Source organism: Triticum dicoccoides, chromosome 4B (assembly GCF_002162155.2).
Source record: "Triticum dicoccoides isolate Atlit2015 ecotype Zavitan chromosome 4B, WEW_v2.0, whole genome shotgun sequence".
NCBI classification, from domain to species: domain Eukaryota; kingdom Viridiplantae; phylum Streptophyta; class Magnoliopsida; order Poales; family Poaceae; genus Triticum; species Triticum dicoccoides.
In genome coordinates, this window is record NC_041387.1 from 242,903,379 (window position 1) to 242,923,283 (window position 19,905).

Below are 19,905 nucleotides of genomic sequence, written 5' to 3' on the forward strand. Positions count from 1 at the left end.
GGCGCGACCACTCAGGCGGTGCGACGTGGCGAGGATGAGGCTGGGGGCGCCGGATTTGGAGGGGGAAAGCGGCGGCGTGGCCCCCGAGGTGGGAGGGGTTGGTGGCTGCGGGTTGGGGGCATGGAAAAAGAGGAGGAGGGGAGGAGAAGGCCAAAAATGGCATGGGGAGGTGTTTAAATAGGCTAGGGGCTAGGGTTAGGGGGTTTCTGCTCCGTTTTCAGACATCGGATCTCGATCCAACGGTCCGGAGCGGAGGGGGTTAGATAGGTGGGCTAGTGGGCTGTGTGAGACAGAGGCTTGGGCTGAGAAGAGAGAGAAACAGAGCGACCCGGTGGCAGCTTCCGCATACCGAGAACGTCCGACGCTAGACCGGCTATAGTGCGGCTGTAACTTTAACGGTTGGGCTATCAAACGGACTCCGAATGCGACGAAACTTGACAGGTGGCCTGTCTACACTATAACAAGACCGCGCGATAAGTTGCAACCCATTCCGAGAACATTCTATGCCACTAATAAAATATATTCCGGAGGTGCCGCGGGCGCGTGCGAGTGTGTCTAGACTCCGAACGGACAACGGAGAGAACCGGGAGAACCCGAACGGATGCAAGTTTTGAAAAACATGCGGATGAAATGCAGATGATGACATGAGACGAGATGCAAAACAAGAACAAAATGCAAAACAAACGACAAAAACCCAACCACGAAGGAAATATCATATAGCATCTCCGGAAAAGGCAAGAGTTGGAGTTACGAATATGGAAAGTTGCATCCGGGGCGTTACAACACTCCACCACTACGAGAGGATCTCGTCTCGAGATCTAGGATGGCACCGGAGGTAAAAGAAGAGGAAGATAAGAGGTAAACTAAGTTGCTTCTTCGACAAACGAGTGAAACCATGAACCTTGAGAGGTTGAACAAATTGAAAAAAAAAAGAACACACCAGAGATGAATGAGATTGCAACAATCCGTTAGAAAAGAGGAACAAGGAACATTACGATAACTTGAAGGTTGCAAAGACATGAATCAAGAGTTTAATGGACAAGATAGGGTTCGAATCCACTCCGGTTAAAACAAGATGAGAGAGGAAGAATTCGGGCAGCACTCCAGTTGAACATGGAAGGAATATGATTTGAACTTGGCAAAATGAAAGCACTTGGATGAGACTCCGGTTAAAAGAGGAATGATAGACACAACACTCCGGTTAAGTGGATAAGCATGGAAAAGAACATGATCTTGACAAAACAAGATGATGAGTGAAAAGAGCAACATCACAATGCCTCTGGAAGAAAGAATAGAAGATAGATCATTGGAATAACAGAATGGAGGAGAAAATACCAACTTCTGCCACAATTGAGCTTGGAAAGCATCCTTGCAAAGAAGATTACAACGGGGTTGTTGGAAAATCAACAACGAGAAGGACAAGTTTGTAGTGGGCTTATGGAAAACATCTCAAGACTATGAGGTGACATTTTGCCACTAACGAAAACAATTGCTTGCTTGAGAACAATGAAGAGATGAAAAACCTCTTTCACAGAGAAGGATATGGAGAAAGCTTGGATCATTGATAAGCACCACAATAGCAACATCCCTTAGGGAAGGCTTTAGGTGAAATATGACACAAGATAACTCCAACGAAGAGATTAATATGGGTTGAAACAATTCATGATCGAAGAGAAAATGATGGATTCACAATATCTCATTCTTGACAACTTGTGAATCACGAAGGGAAATTGTCAAGAGTGACATAACACCATCTCAAAAGATAAGGTAGAAAGGATTGCACTTCGGAATGCAAGATGAAGAATGCTTGAACGCCTCAAAACAAAACATGTGTTTAGCACCATGTTTATTTTAGAGTATAGCTTAGCGGGTCATAACTTCGAGAGAAGTCTTGAAGAACAAAATGAGAATGAAAGGAATCCTTGATGAACCATCATGTAGAGCCTCCATGAAGAACTCCGGTAATGAAAGAATGATAGAAAGAAAGAGAAGTTGAAAGAACAAGGTGAGCCTTGTGATGATTTAGATGAAGCTTCGCGACGAGATAATGCGGAAAACTTGGAACTCCGGAAAAGAAAAGATGAAACATCTCGAACCAGGAAATGTGACATGATGAACAACTCCGGAAAGAAGAAACTAGATTACTTGGATGAAACAATAATAAGAATTACGTTATGCCTATCCTTCACCAATTTAAATTGATGACAAGCAACGGATTTGGCATACTACTTATTCTCGTAGAAAGGATTAAGAGGGATATAGCGTAAACTTGAGAAGGTATTGATGGAACCACCGGTGGGATTTGTTAACAATGAATGAATTGATAAATTGATACGATAACGAAGAAAGTGAAATCTTGAACGAACCATCGAAAGAATTGAAAATGAGATTAGCAAAGGCACAATTCACCGGGAAGAATTGGAAAATGAATGAAGATACTTGAAGGGATTTAGATACATGAGAACGAAGAGATCATGAACTGATTAGAGGATATTTGAACGATTCACCAGTAAGATTTGGAGAACGATAGCTACACGCTGAGAATGCAGAATTATGACATGGAGGCCTTCGGAGGACAGAAATGGAAACAACTCATGAAATGCTCCGGATGGTAAGAAAAGAATTGTCACAATAAAAACAATTATGAGGATGGCATCAAGCTAGAACCATGAATCTCTGGAAGAACGGGTAAGGATTTAAGAGGAACTCTTCTTCGGTCTTCAAATGTTGAGAATGATGATGAGAACCACCATGACAATTGTTGAGGCACTCCGAAATGAAAATTGGAAAGGTTGAACCAACGATGAAAAGAATTTGAAAGATCTTGGAGAAAGACATATGACTGATGATAACCCATTCTTACATCAAACTCTGAAAAGAATTTGGAATAGCTCCGAAATAATTAGAAGAGTCAGGTAAGATCCTGGGAAAGGACCTGTGGGTTAGGGCCCACTCAAAAGAAACACCATTAAAATAATTTTGAAGAGAGATTGCACCGGTAGAATTAAATGGCTTGAATGAGATAATGATCTCCAAATAGATTCAACGGATTAAGAATGGAAACACACATCTTCTAAGATATCTTCAACACTCTGGAACACATGAATAGCAAGAGGTGAGTGATTGAGAGGTGCACCGGCAAGAGAAAACATTTGACACGAGGAAAGGAATATGATCAACACTGAAAGCTTGAATTGGATCCACCGGAGAAGTAAAAAGAACGAAGGATGATGAACTTAAAACTGTTGAGCATCTTCTTGGGAAATCACCGGATAAGAACATTGATTGAAAAGAGTGAAGAGACTTCACATCCATAAGATGGATACTTGATTAAGATATCTGAGTCCTTGAAGAAAAAGGGTGGGAGGGTGGGAAAACAAAGGCATCTTGGGGAAAATGGAACAAACACCGTTGAGAAAACTTAGAATTGATCTTGCGGATGTTGAAATGATCGGCTCCACTTGAAGAGAAGCACACCGATTGGAGAAGAATTAACATGACGACCTCGATGATCAAGAAGGATTAGTACTCACATAGCAATATGATAACACCGTTTAGGAAAGGTATGGATTCAACATTTGACTTCGAAGCAACTCGAATACCAAAAATAAAACAAAACAAAGGATTTGGCTTGTAGAATAAGCCGGAACAAATACATATGATAGATCCCATATCGTATCATGTGTCTGTTGGAAAGATATCCTACGAGCTACTTGAATTCCCACCTATAAACTCCCGAAACTTTCTGGTTATGCAATCTGGTGTTGGGGATACAGGGGAAGCAATATATCTCACCCAAACTAACAATTCCTACATCCAGTTGTATCCATCCGTCAACACATAACCAAGAAAACTCCGGAAATCGTGTACCTCAACCTTCGAAAAGCATCCGTTATACGAGTTATGGCAATACTCCCAAACTCCCCAGTACTGGGTGACGTCGAGGTTATCCCACCAACAACTGCATAAAAGAGATTTTTGATGTCGGCAAAACTCAGGTATTCCAGAACTGCAACAATAAAATTGTGACGACAACACCTCGGAGCTCAACTCCCCGGGTCAAAGCCACATAATAGACAGGAGGCACCAAGAACAATGTTCTCGTCACAAAACCATCGGAACGATTCCAAGATACCCGCGTGATCCTAAAAAAATTTAGTGAAATTTGAGGAGAGGAAAGACAAAACATCTACGTCAAGAGACCTCACCAGAGCGACGAAGGGGCTGAGGAGTAAAAAGAATCCTACTCTCCGATATATATAATCCTAAGACTCAAAATAGTTTTCTTCTAGACTCAACAACGGCCAACAATCAAGGGGGCTCCTATGGTCGGTCGAGGCTCTGGTACCAACTTGTCACGCCCAATATGCGACCCTATCCAAAAGGAACTCGAAGGTCCCACCAAGGATAGACCCGCATATTGAAACGCTTTTGCAAGGTGGATATCATTACATCAACATTACATAATAGATGGGGATACATACATAAGGCATACAATGCCACATGAATACAACATCACAATACATAAGAGCATCATCCGACTACGGATGAATCACAAACAGAAACTCAAACGACATCCACCCTGCTAGCCCAGGCTGCCAACCTGGAACCTATCCCCTGATCGAAGAAGAAGCAGAAGAAGAACTCAACGCAAGCAAGCATCGCTCTCGCGTCATGATCATCGCATGAACCTGTACCTGCAACTGTTGTTGTAGTAATCTGTGAGCCACGAGGACTCAGCAATCCCATTACCATGGGTATCAAGACTAGCAAAGCTTAAAGGGAAAGGAAGGGGTAAAGTGGTGAGGCAGCAGCAGCAGCTAAGCATGATATGGTGGCTAACATACGCAAATAAGAGCGAGAAGAGAGCAAGCGGAACGGTCGTCAACTAGTAATGATCAAGAAGTGATCCTGAACTCCTACTTACGTCAAACATAACCCAGAAACCGTGTTCACTTCCCGGACTCCGCCGAGAAGGGACCATCATGGCTACACACGCGGTTGATGCGTTTTAATTCGGATCTGGTGTCAAGTTATCTACAACCGGACATTAACAAATTCCCATCTGCTTATAACCGCAGGCATGGCTTTCGAAAGATTATACCTTGCAGGGGTGTCCCAACTTAGCCCATGACAAGCTCTCGCGATCAACGAAGGATATACCTTCTCCCAGGAAGACCCGATCAGACTCGGAATCCCGGTTTACAAGACATTTCGACAATGGTAAAACAAGACCAGCAAGACCGCCCGATGTGCCGACAATCCCGATAGGAGCTGCACATATCTCGTTCTCAGGGCAACACCGGATGAGCAATCTGTACAACTAAAACCAGACCTCAAGTTTCCCTGAGGGGGCGCTGCAAAGGGCTCTAGTTCGGACCAACACTTAGACAAGCACTGGCCCGGGGGGCTCAAATAAAGATGACCCTCAGGATGTGCGACTCCCAAGGGAAAAAAGGGCTAGGTGAGGCAAATGGTAAAACCAAGGTTGGGTGCTGGAGGAGTTTTATTCAAAGCGAACTGTCAAGGGGGTCCCATAAATCACACGACCGCGTAAGGAACGCAAAATCCGGGAACATAACACCGGTATGACAGAAACTAGGGCGGCAAGAGTGGAACAAAACACCAGGCATAAGGTCGAGTCTTCCACCCTTTACCAAGTATATAGATGCGTTAATAGTATAAGAGATATTGTGATATCCCAACCAAAATCCTGTCCACCATGGAGAAATCTTCAACTTCACCTGCAACTAGCAACGCTATAAGAGGGCTGAGCAAAGCGGTAACATAGCCAAGCAACGGTTTGCATAGGAAAGGTGTCAAAGGTTAGAGGTTCATGGCAATTTGGGATGGCTAGATAAACAGGTGATAGGTAGCGCAGCAAAGCGATAGAACGAAGCAACTAGCATAGCAAAGATAGTAGTGAGATCCAGGGTAGCGGTCATCTTGCCTGAAATCCCGCAAGGAAGAAGAACGAGTCCATGAAGAAGATGAACGGGCGTAGTCGATCAAATCCTCACAATTGCAACGTTACTGGAACTATCAAGGAGAAGCAATACCGGAAAGAAGCAAACAACATGGTAAACAACCATCACATAGACATGGCACGATGCACAACCAAGTATGATGCATGTCCGGTTTAATGAGGCATGGCATGGCAAAGTGCAACAAACAATACTACAAGTTAAGTGGAGCTCAATATGCAACAAGTTGCATATTGACGGAACACCACATCCAAGTTGTTTAGTTCGCTCTCATTTAGGTACCCAACAACATTAAATGTTGTTAAACATGGCAAGAGGTGAAGCATATGAAAACTAACTATTTAGGCAAGTTTAATTGAGGCCGGAACAACAAACAACAATTCCGGAAAAACCTCATATGCATATTTATGAATTCGGTACTGTTCTGCCCTAAACACAATTTTAATGTTGTTAAACAGCAAAACAAAGTGCACCATGTTAAACTAGGCATTTTTCCACCCCATTTACATATAAAGTTTATTTAAAATGGAGCTACGGTTATTTAGTTATGAATTAAAGCATTTTAACATGGCATCTTAGCAAATTTAAATAAACAACAAGTTAAACATTTTAATATGGGATGAAAATGACATATTATTAATCTACACAAAATTCTAAGCATTTTACATATATAAATTATTTACATATGATGCATATTTTGTGAGTTATTAAATGCATGAACAACAGGGGGTTTTCTGCAAATCTGTAATTTCCTGGAAAAACCTAAATTCATAGATCTGGAAAAAAAACAAAAGCAGGCCGAAACTGGCTGGCCCGCTAGTGTACAGGAGGGGGAAGCTGGAAGGGGCTGCTCACCCATGGGCCGTGGCCCGGTCGGAGGTGAGGTGAGGCCGGCAGGGGGCGGACGCGGGCTGGCTTGGATCTGGCCCAGGAGGCGAAGGAGCTGGGCAGGCCGGCGCTGGGCTGGTCCTCGAGTAGGCCGGTGCGCTGGGCCGGGGCACTGGGGCCCACACGCAAGGGAGGAGGCGTCGTCCTCCCGATCCGATCGGGACGGGTCCATGGTGGCGGCGGCGACCGGCGGAGACTGCAACGGCAAGGCGGCGAGGGGATGCAGGCGAGGAGGCCTTGCTCTGGCCGGAATGGGGAGATCCGGGGTCGGGGATCCCGGATCCGGCGAAGACCGAGGGCGAGGAGGCTGGCGACGGGGTCAGTGACGGTTAACTCCGGCGATGGGGCCGGTTACCCTGTGCGAGAGAGAGAGAGCGACGGGGTCAGAGAGAGGAGGACAGCAGAACGGGAGATGGCGGGGGCGGCGACCTGGGACGGCGGAGAGGGCGGCTCCGGCAACGGCTGGAGGAGGCCGACAGTGGGATCCGCTGGGTTGCCGGCGACGACGGCGGGGCGGAAACGCTCGGGCACCGAGCTGGAGGTGTGGGGCAAGGCGGGGAGAGGGCGGCGGCGCGGGGTCGGGCCGACCCGGGCCCAGATGGGCTTGCGTGGGCCGGGCGCGGGCTCGGGCGGATGGGGGCGCTGGAGGGAGGCGCAGGGGACGCGTGGCCAGCTCCGGTTGGAGGGGAGCGGCGCTGGGTGGCGGCGCAACCACTCAGAAGGCGCCACGTGGCGAGGATGAGGCTAGGGGTGCCGGATTTGGAGGAGGAAAGCGGCGGCGCGGCCCCCGAGGTGGGAGGGCTTGGTGGCTGCGGGTTGGGGGCACGGAAAAAGAGGAGGAGGGGAGGAGAAGGCCAAAAATGGCATGGGGAGGTGTTTAAATAGGCTAGGGCTAGGGTTAGGGGGTTTCTGCTCCGTTTTCGGACATCGGATCTCGATCCAATGGTCCGGAGCGGAGGGGGTTAGATAGGTGGGCTAGTGGGCTGTGTGAGAGAGAGGCTTGGGCTGAGAAGAGAGAGAAACAGAGCGACCCGGTGGCAGCTTCCGGATACCGAAAACGTCCGACGCTAGACCGGCTATAGTGCGGCTGTAACTTTAATGGTTGGGCTATCAAACGGACTCGCGACGAAACTTGACAGGCGGCCTGTCTACACTATAATAAGACCGCACGACAAGTTGCAACCCTTTCCGAGAACATTTTTATGCCACTAATAAAATATATTTCGGAGGTGCCGCGGGCGCGTGCGAGTGTGTCTGGACTCCGAACGGACAACGGAGAGAACCGGGAGAACCCGAACGGATGCAAGTTTTGAAAAACATGCGGATGAAATGCAGATGATGACATGAGATGAGATGCAAAACAAGAACAAAATGCAAAACAAGCGATAAAAACCCAACCACGAAGGAAATATCATATAGCATCTCCGGAAAAGGCAAGAGTTGGAGTTACGAATATGGAAAGTTGCATCCGGGGCGTTACAATTCTCAAGATCAATTCTTAGTTTTCTCAATGATGTCTGTCTCATCCGGCCCAGGTTGCATTTTTTCCCACCATCCCACCCTTTTTCTTCAAGGATTCAGATTTCTTAATCAAGTATCCATTTTATTTATCATTCTTTGTTTTCTTTTCTTTTCCGGTGGACTTAATTCAAGCTTTTGGTGTTGATCATATCCTTTTCCTCGTTTCAAATGCTTCCCCATGCCGGTGCACCTCTTAATCATTCACCTCTGTCTATTCATATCCGAAGTGCTGAAGATATCTCAGGAGACTCGTGTTTTCATTCAAGATCCGTTTGTTCTATTTCATGGTTGTTATCTCATTCAAGCCATTTAATTCAACTGTTGCAGTCTCTCTTTAAAATCGTTCAACGGTGTTTCTTTGAGTGGGCCCTAACCCATAGGTCTTTCCCCGAGATCTTACCTGGCTCTTCTAATTTTTTGGAGCTACCCTCAAATTCTTTTCAAGGTTCACGTAAGAATGAATTTCATCAGTCATATGCCTTCTTCAAGATTGCTTCCAAATTCTTTTCATCCTTCGCTCAACCTTTCTTTATTCATTGTTCCGGAGTGTCTCGGCAATCTTAGTGGTGTTCCTCATCATCATTCTCAGCTTTTGAAGACCAAAGAAGAATTTCTCCTAAATCTTGTCCGTTGTCTCGAAGATTCGTAGCTCAAGGTTGATGCTTTCCTCTCAAATTGTTCCGATTGTGAGAAATTCTTTTCATACCCATCCAAAGCATTTCATGAGTTTTTTTCATTTTATTCCTCCGAATGTTGTCATTCCAGAATAAATTCTTCATTCTCGACGTTCACCTCTTGTTCTTAATTTCTTCTGGTGCTTCATTCAAGTATTCTTTCGTCGGCTCGTGATCTCTTCGTTCTCTTGTATCTAAATCCCTCAAGTATCTTTGTTTGTTTTCCGATTCTTCTCGGTGAATTGTTCTTTTCTTTGTTCGTTTTCAATTCTTACGTGGTTCGTTCAAGATTCATCTTCCTTTGTAATCACACCAATTCATTTGTTCCTTCCAAAAACATATCGGTAGTTCGTTAAAGACCTTCAAGCTTGAGCTATATCTCTCATCAATCTTTTCGTGAAGAATAAGTGGCATGCCAAATCTATTGCTTCTCATCAATTTAAGTTGATGAAGGGTAAGCATGACATAATTCTTATTCTTGTTTCATCAAGATGATTTAGTTCCTTCTTTTGGAGTTTGTTCGTGATATCAATTTCTTGGTTCTAAGTGATTCATCTTTTCTTTTTCGGAGTTCCAACTTTTCCTCGGTTATCTCATCACGAAGCTCCATCTAATCATTGCAATGCTTCAATTCTTGTTCTTTTCAACCTTCACTTCATTCCTACTAGTTCTTTCTTACCGGAGTTCATCATGGAGGTTCTTCTTTGTGGTTCATCAAAGATTTAATTCATTCTCGAAGTATTCTTCAAGATTTTGTTGGAGGAGCTCAAGTATTCTTATTTTTGCATTCCAAAGTGCACTTCTTTCTACCTTATCTTTTGAGGTGGTATTATGTCATCCTTGGCAATTTATCTTCGTGTTTCATGATTCAGAAGTTGTCAGGAATGAGATATTTTAAAACCATCTTTTTCTCTTCTTTAATTAGTTCTTTTAACCCAACAATTTCTTTGTTGATGTTATCTTGGTACATATTTCACCTAATGCCTTCCCTAAGGATTGTGCTAATTGTGGTTCTTATCAATGATCCAAGTTTTCTCCTATCCTCTCGGCCAAAGAAGTTTTTCATCTTTTGTTGATCTCAACCAATCAATTGTTTCCTTTAGTGGTCGGTCGTCACCTCATAATTTTGAGATGTTTTCCATAAGCCCACAACAAGCTTATTCTTTTGGTTGTTGATTCTTCCAACTCCGTTCTAGCTTCCCTCGTAAGCTTGCTCTTTCAAGTTTCATTGTGGTAGAAGATATGGTTCCTCTTCTATCTGTTCCTTTCATTCCATTCTTTCGTTCTGGAGGCATTGTGATGTTTTCTTCGACCCATCATCTCATTTTGGCAAGGGCATGCTATTTTCCTTGCTTATCCATTTAACATGAGTGTTGTTCTATTCAAGTTCTTTTCATCTTACTCAAGTCTTGCCTCTCTTACCAACCGGATTGTTGCTAGAATTCTCCCTTTCTCATCTCTTTTCAACCAGAGTCGTCTCGAAGTCTATCTTGTCCCTTAAGCTCTTGGTTCTCGTAATGTTCCTTGTTCCTCTTTTCTACCGAAGTGCTCTCAACTTCGTTCACCTCCGTTGTATTTTTCTTCCAAGCTTTCAACCTTTCAAGGTTCATTGGGTTCACTCGTTTGTCAAAGAAGCAACTTAGTTTTACCTCTTCTCTTCCTCTTTCGTTTGCCATCCCTAGATCTCGGGGCGAGATCTCTTGTAAGTGGAGGGGAGTTGTAACGACCCAAGACCGACGCTCCAGATGTCTTCCAGTTATTTCGTTACCATCGTCTGTTTTATTTGTTTGTCGCATTCATCATGTCATCATTTGCATTGCATCGGTAGTCTGCTGCCGTCGTTTTCAAAAAACTTGTAATCGTCCGTAATTGTTGCTTCTTCCTTGTCTCTGTTGACCTTCTCTCAGATCAACCGGACCGCTCTCTTATCTCTCTTCTTGAGCCCATCAAACCCCCCTTACCTCCATGGATTTTTATCAAACCCCTCGCGCGCGTCCGAAAGTTGTCCCGAACCCGACCCGGGCAGTCGTGATCGATGGGTCCGGATCATCCCCAAGCATCCCTAAAACATCTCTGGTTTCTTATTTGGTCGACCTAACCTATTTATCTCGTGTCCTCCGATTACGGTCGGTGGAACCAAATAGTCCATCACCTAATCCCCTACCTATATACCTATATAATCAGATCAAACCCTAGAAATGATGAGCCTTGTCCCATCCATCCCATCATGTGCCGCCACCCTCCTCGGATCCCGCAGCGCACCCACCAGCCTTCCTATCTCATTTTCCCCAATCCACCAACCAGATCCAGCTCGTCATGTTGATATTGACCATCGGATCATGCATCCAACAGCCAGGAGAGCCCCGTGAGCTCTCGCAACCGCCAGCAGCTAGCTGCGTGCCCGCTCGAGAGGTGCCCGAGGCCTCCACGTCGGAGCCACGAGCGCCACCTCAACAGCAGCTCCAGGATCCCGTCGCTCCTCTCCCTTTCTCTCCTACTGTGTGTTCTCTCTCTCTTCCCTCTCCTCGCATCTCTCTCGGCTGGCTGTCCAGGGAGCAGTCGTGGTCGCCTGATGGAGCTCCGGGTTAAGCACTTCCACCATCGCCGCCGTTTGGAGCGTCGTCATTGCCGGAGATGAGTGCCCCACGCCCCATGCCTCCTCCTTCTCCTGTCGTTTCCCTTCGGATCACTCTCTCTCTCTCTCAGCGCATCTCCCTGCCTCTTCTCCACAGGAACCGAAGCGCCTCCTGACTCCCTCGATCTGCGATGGGAAACTCCTCAAGCCGCCGCCATATTCTTCCAGGAGCCCGCGGCCTTCTTTGCTTCCCCTCCTCATGCCTCGCCGGCAGCAAGCTCCGCTGCGCCGCTCTTCCCCAATTCCCGTGTTGCCTCTGCAAGCAGTGCACGAGGACTTCGCTCTGCCTCGACCCTGCATCGATCGATCTCTCGATTGTGTCAACGGTAGGCCAGCTCCGCGGCCTGCCTCTGTCCAGCCCAGCACCAAATCTAGCCCAAGGCCCCTTTGGTGAGCAGCCCAGGCGCGCCTAGTATTTTCGGCCCATGTCATTTTTTTCTTGTGGCGATTTTATCAATTTTCCAAAGACTGGTAGTTTTACAGAAAAAGTCCTTCAAGTTCATGCATTTAATAACCAAACAACCATGCATCGGATTAAAACAAACTTTATATGTAAAATGCTTAGATTTTCATGTAGGTTAATAATTTCCAACTTTCATCCATTTCAAAAATATTTAAAATTGTTGTTTGATTAATTTTGCATAACTAATTTGCTAAAATGATTTCATTCGTATCTAATTAACCATAGCTCCGAATTAAATAAACTTTATATGTAAATGGTGTAGAAAAATGCATAGGTTAACATGGTGCACTTATTTTGTATGTTTAACAACTATAAAATTGTGTATAGGGTAGAACAGTACCAAATTTGAAAATTGCATATGGGGATTTTTTGAAATTGTTATTTGTTGTTTTCGGCCTCATTTAAATTGCCTAGATGTGTAGTTTACTTATGCTTCACCTCTTGCCATGTTAATCAACATTTAATATTGATGGGTAGCATAAACGAGAGTGAACTAAATAACTGGAACGTGGTGTTTCGTCAATATGCAACTCGTTGCATATTGAGCTCCACTTAATTTGTGGTATTGTTTGTTGCACTTTGTCATGCCATGCCTCATTAAAATGGACATGCATCATACTTGGTTGTGCATCATGCCATGTTTATGCTTGTTTGTCTACTATGTTGTTTGCTTCTTTCCGGTTGTGCTTCTTCTCGATAGTTTCGGTTATGTTGTGATTGTGAGGATTCGTTCGACTACGCCCGTTCGTCTTCTTCATGGATTCGGTCTTCTTCCTAGCAGGATTTCAGGCAAGATGATCATTACCTTGGATACCACTACTATCTTTGCTTTGCTAGTTGTCTCGATGCTATCGCAGTGTCGTGATACCTACCACTTGTTTATCAAGCCTCCCAAATTGCCATGATAAGCCTCTAACCTTTCCACCATCCCAGCAAACCATTGTTTGGCTATGTTACCGCTTTGCTCAGCCCCTCTTATAGTGTTGCTAGTTGCAGATGCAGTGCGGGTTGTTCCATGTTGGGACATGGTTATCATGGGATATCACAATATCTCTTATTTAATTAACGCATCTATATACTTGGTAAATGGTGGAAGGCTTGGCCTTTTGCTTGGTCTTTTGTTCCACTCTTGTCGCCTTAGTTTTCGTCATACCGTGTTTTGTTCCTTGATTTTGCGTTCCTAACATGGTCGGGGTTTATGGGCCCCCCTTGACAGTTCGCTTTGAATAAAACTCTTTCAGCAAGGCCCAACATTGGTTTTACCATTTTCCTAATAACAACTAAAACTTGCATAGGGACTTTCCGGACCCCGAGGATAATTAATCAACAACCCGGGCCATTGCTCCTCATGAGTGTTCATCCAAACCGGGCAACCTACGGGGCCACCATGGGGGAACTCGAGGATTGGTTTTAGTCGTAGCTTGACCCATCCGATCGTGGCTTGAGATGAGATATGTGTGGCTACTATCAGGGTGTCGGCACATCGGGAGGTCTTGCTGGTTTTGGTTTACCATCGTCGAAATGTCTTGTAAACCAGGATTCCGAGCTTGATTGCATTGTTCCGAGATGGAGATTTACCTCTGTGGATCATGAGAGTTTGTGATGGACTAAGTTGGGACACCCCTACAGGGTTTAATATTTTCAAGAGTCGTGCTCGCGGTTATGTGGTAGATTGGAAATTTATAATATCCGGTTTTAGAGAACTTGACACTAAACTCGAATTAAAATACACCAACCGTGTGTATAACCGTGACTGTCTCTTTTCGAGTGAGTTTGAGAAGAGAACACGGTGGGGTTATATTTGACTCGTAAGTAGTTCAGGATCACTTATTGATCATTACTAGTTTGTGACTGTTATGCGTAGTTTCTCTTCTTATTCTTGTACTCATAAGTTAGCCACCATAGAAATGCTTAGTGCTTGTTCCAACCTCACCACTTATCCATTCCATACCCATTAAGTTTTGCTAGTCTTGATACCCATGGTAATGGAATTGTTGAGTCCTCGTGGCTCACAGTTTACTACAACAACAGTTGCAGGTACAGGTGATGCGATGATCTTACGTGAGAGTGATGCATGCTTGGTTTGGAGTTCTGCTTCTTCTTCTTCTTCTTCTTCTTCTTCTTCTTCTTCTTGATCAAGGGACAGGTTCCGGGTCGGGAGCCTGGGATTAGCAGGGTGGATGTCGTTCTTCTTTTTCATTTGATTTAATCCGTAGTCGGATCTTGCTCTTTTGTTTGATGATTGCTATGTATTGATGTCTTCATGTATTCATGGTGTAGCTTGTGGCGGGTGTAAGCCTTTATCTGGTATTCTCATCTATTAAGTCATTGGTATGTTGTAATGAAATCCACCTTGCTATGCGCTCGAAATGTGATTGTGCCCCAATCATGAGTTCCTCACATGATTGGGATAGAAGGGCGCTATATACCCCATACAGAACCGAAGAGAATGTTGTCTCTGGTGCTAAGTTCGAGGAACTTCACCGAAGTATATCTGCGTTGCAAAGAAGAACGAACTATATTTGTTGAAGTCATATAGACGACAAGATTGACGTGAAGGATTTGACCCCTCAAAGCCTTACTGCTGAAGCGAAGCATATGTTTCGGTATGGCCGTCCAAAGAAATTGACTGCAACAAATGGAAGTCAAAGACAAAGTGAAGACGTAGTATTCATTTTGTTGTTCTTCTTTCATTTATTTGACTCATAGGACATCCGTACTATTAAGAGGGGTATTTATTATTGAAGCTTAGATCTGTTGTGATGCTTAGCCAAAACCTATGAAAGTTGCGAGAGAAATCTCTTTGTGTTCCGAGCAAATACTTGCCAGCAAGAGATTGTGATCTTCTATGCTATGAGAGATTTGTCTCAGACTGATGAGTTAGCATTACTTGCTCCGCAAGTAATGTTACCGTTGTGCTCAAATCTAATTGTTGGACTCGTGTCATTCGGCCACTGGCTGTTCTAGATGTCCAATTTGGTCATTTCCCATCAGGGAAGGTTGCGGCTATGAATAGCCACCCCGATCCAACCTTATTTGTTGGTTGCTCAGCTAGATATTTCTGAGAAGATTGATTTGAGCAACCCCTCTCCAAGTGATTTGAGTTTAAGATCCACCGAGAGAAAATCAAGAGCCCAAACTTAGTGTAACACCACGATGCGGCTATATCTCTCACGTGTCGAGGCATGACTTAGAGGCATAACTGCATGGTGGTTTTGTCGCAAGAAGGGTCATCTTCACACAATCCCATGTAATGAACAAGAATGGGATAAAGAGTTGGCTTACAATCGCCACTTCACACAATGAACATATAATTCAAACATCATTCAGAGTACACACATAGTCCGACTACGGACGAAGCCAAAAGAAAAGAAGATAACCCAACTGCTAGATCCCCGATCGTCCCAACTGGGCTCCACTACTGATCAACATGAAACGAAACATAGCAACGACCAAGATCTTCGTTGAGCTCCCATTTAAGCTCGGTTGCATCACGTGCACTGGTATCATCGGCACCTGCAACTATTCTGATAGTATCTGGTGAGTCACGAGGACTTAGCAATCTCAAAACCCGCGAGATCAAGACTATTTAAGCTTATGGGTAGGAAGTGGTAATGAGGTGGAGTTGCAGCAAGCACTAAGAAAATATGGTGGCTAACATACGCAAATAAGAGCGAGAAGAGAAGCAACGGAACGGTCGAGAAGTTAGAAGTGATCAAGAAGTGATCATGAAGCTACTTACACACAATCATAACACAAAGACCATGTTCACTTCCCGGACTCCGCCGAAAAGAGACCATCACGGCTACACACGCGGTTGATGCGTTTTAATTAAGTCAAGTGTCAAGTTCTCTACAACCAGATATTAACAAATTCCCATCAGCCACATAACCGTGCGCACGGCTCTCGAAATTTTATACCGTGCAGGGGTGTCCCAACTTAGCCCATCACAAGCTCTCACGATCAGCAAAGGATATTCCTTCTCCCGGGAAGACCCGATCGGCCTCGGAATCCCGGTTACAAGACATTTCGACAATGGTAAAACAAGACCAGCAAGACCGCCCGATGTGCCAACAAATCCCGATAGGAGTCGCACGTATCTCATTCTCAGGGCACACCGGATGGGCAAGACATCGGGTTGGCATAGACCCTGGTTGCCTAGGGGGCACCGGACATCGCCCGGTTCGGATCAACACTTGGAGAAGCACTGGCCCGGGGGGTTAAACTAAAGATGACCCTCGGGGCTGCAGACCCCAATGGAGGGTTATAGGTTGTTAGGCAAATGGGAAACCAATGTTGGGCCTTGCTGGAGGAGTTTTATTCAAGGCGAACTGTCAAGGGGTTCCCATAAACCTGACCATGTAAGGAACGCAAAATCAAGGAACATAACACCCGTATGACAGAAACTAAGGCGGCAGGAGTGGAACAAAACACCAGGCATAAGGCCGAGCCTTCCACCCTTTACCAAATATATAGATGCATTAATTAAAATAAGAGATATTGTGATATCCCAACATAAACATGTTCCAACATGGAGCAATCTTCAACTTCACCTGCAACTAACAATGTTATAAGAGGGGTTGAGCAAAAGCGGTAACTTAGCCAAACAACGGTTTGCTAGGAAAGGTGGGTTAGAGGCTTGACATGGCAATAAGGGAAGCATGGTAAACAAGCATAGGTAGCGCAACATAGTGATAGAATGAAGCAACTAGCAAGCAAAGATAGAAGTGATATCGAGGGTAATGGTCATCTTGCCTAAAATCCCGCAAGGAAGAAGAACGAGTCCAAGAAGTAGACGAACCAACATAGTCGAACGAATCCTCACAATCGCAATGTAACCGAAACTATCAGGGAGAAGCGCAATCGGAAAGAAGCAAACAACATGGTAAACAACCATCACATAAGCATGGCATGATGCACAATCAAGTATAATGCATGTCCAGATTAATGAGGCATGGCATGACAAAGTGCACAAACAATACTACAAGTTAAGTGGAGCTCAATATGCAACGAGTTACATATTGACGAAACACCACATTCAAGTTATTTAGTTCGCTCTTGTTTAGGTACACATCAATATTAAATGTTGGTTAACATGGCAAGATGTGAAGCATAATAAAACTACCTATCTAGGCAAGTTTAAATGAGGCCGGAACAACAAACAACAATTCTGGAAAATCCTCATGTCCATATTTCGAATTTGGTACTGTTCTGCCCTAAACCATATTTTTAATGTTGTTATGCAGTAAAACAAAGTGCACCAAGTTAATCTATGCATTTTTCTAGACAAATTACATATATAGTTTATTTAAAACCGATGCACGGTTATTAAGTTATGAAATAAATCATTTTAATAGGGCATTTATGCAAAATTAAACAAACAGCAAGTTTAAACCTTTTAAACATGGATGAAAGTTGCATATTATGAAACTAGATGAAAAACTAAGCATTTTTCATATATAAATTATTTACATATGATGATGATTAATTAGTTATTATATGCATGAACACTAGGGTTTTTTCTGCAAAACTGCACTCTCTGGAAAATTAGTAAATTCGTTCATGAAGAAAAAAACAGTGACTCGGGCCGAATCTGGCTGGGCCATTAGTGCACAGGACAGGGGCGGGGTTGCTCACATCGGGCCAAGGCCTGGTTGGAAGCAGAGGAGGAGAAGGGCCGGCCCACGGGATGGAGTTGATCGGTCCACGCGCGCTGGGACGGGGTCAACACGGGCGAGCGGGGCAGAGGCATCGCCCTCCTCTGCCTAAACTGACACTGCTCGATGCAGCGAAGGAGATCGGGCTGGAGGGGGCTTGGCGCGGCGGGACTTGGTGCGATGCAGAGGAGGCAATAGGCGGCGGGGCGCAGGGAGATCAGCCGGATCTCGTTGGATCCCGCGCAAGGAGGACGGGAATGGGTGGTTCGACAACGGGGCAGCTCGAGCGTAGGGGTTCTGGGCATGGGACGAGGCCAGGGCACAGGGCCGAGCTCGTTCCCGAGCAGAGGACAGCAGTGGTGGACTTGGCGCGATTCCGACGATGCAAACAAGGCGAGCATGAGCGGATCCAGGCGGGGAAGCTCGATTTCATCCGGATCCGTCCGGACTTGGTCGCGGACGGTGCTAGGATGAGGAGGACACCGGCGAGCTTGCTTCGGGACGAGGCGGCCAAGGCGGGGCATGCTCCTGTTCGTCCTGAAGAAAGAGAGAGAGAGACCGTGAGGTTAGGGAGAGAGAAGAACCAGGGGAAGAAGGAGAGGGAGGTGACAGGGCTCATCTGCTGGAGTACGAGGAGGTGGCACGCGAGGTGAAACTCAAGGCGCTCGATGATGCGCGGCTGGGCTGTGGAGAAGATCAGTGGAAGGCGTTGGTTGGGTGGATCGATGGTTTGGTAGGTGGAGGCAGCGTTGTGGTTGGGCAGATTGGTGGATCGCGAGGGATCCCGAGGAAGGTGGAGGCTGGTCGGGGAAGGATCCCGAGGAACAGGGGGAGTGGGTGGCGGCGCAAGGAGGGGAATAGGGTTAGGTGGTGGTCTTATATATAGCAAGTGGATTTTGATAGGGGCATTTGGTCCCTCCGATTTTAATGGGACGGACGGGAAAAAATAGGCTAGGGAGTCCACTAAATAAAACAAAGATATTCTAGGGATGTTTGGAGATGATCCGGACCCAACGGCGATGACTGTCCGGGTCGGGTTCGGGGAGTTTTGGACACGCGCGCGAGGGGGCTGCGAGCTGGCAAGAGAGGTTAGGTGGTTGGACAAGAGGGAAACGAAAACATGGTTGGTCTCGGAACGGTCAACGGACGCAACGGAGAGAAGCGCGGAGTGGCAACTACGAGCGGATGCAAGTTTTAAGAAAACAATGCCGATGCAATGCGCATGATGCTATGAGATGAGATGCATGACATGAACAAAATGCAAAACAAAAGACAAAAACCCAACCACGGAGAAAATAATATATCACATAGCCGGAAATTGCAAGAGTTGGAGTTTCAATTATGGAAAGTTACATCCGGTGCGTTACACTTAGACAGTGGTTTAGCATCACAGTGGTTCTAAGTTAGAGTTCTTGTACCTGTTACTCTTGAGAGCTACGCACTCTCTGGACAGATAGGTTTCTACTCGAGTGTTGAAGAGTTGTTGTCTTCACCGAGTAAGATCTTCAGCAACCAAGAGTGACTGTGGTTCGTGAAGGTCGACCGAAGATTTGGAGATCGTCGACAAGGATCTACCATGAGTGAAATCAACTGGAGTCTGATTAGCTTCGAGTTGAAGGAGAATAGAGGGAAGACGGTTTATCTTCCGTGTTAAGTCATAGCCCCTCCAACCAAACATAGCCCTTTGGCAGAAGGGTGAATTGTTCTACCAAATCTCTCTGTCGCCATCGAGCACCACTGGTTTAATCTTCTTTATTGCATTTCATTCAGCAGTTTACATTTGTGCTCTGTGTCGATAGTTTGTTCAATCATTTTCATCTATTGTAGTTTAATTCTCAAGTGTCGTTATTGTCTTATACTTGAGTTTATCTTCGTACCTCTTTCTGTTGCATTTTCATCACTCTTTAGACATCTTCATTTTACCTCGATTAACCATCTTGCATATCTCTCTCCACCCGCATCATGTTTTGTCTCATTCTACTGTATCTGTTTCCATATTGCATTACTCTCATAGTAGTTAAACCCATGATTTCTCAAGATCGTATTGTCATTACTTCTTTCGTCGAGGAATATACTTCCAAAG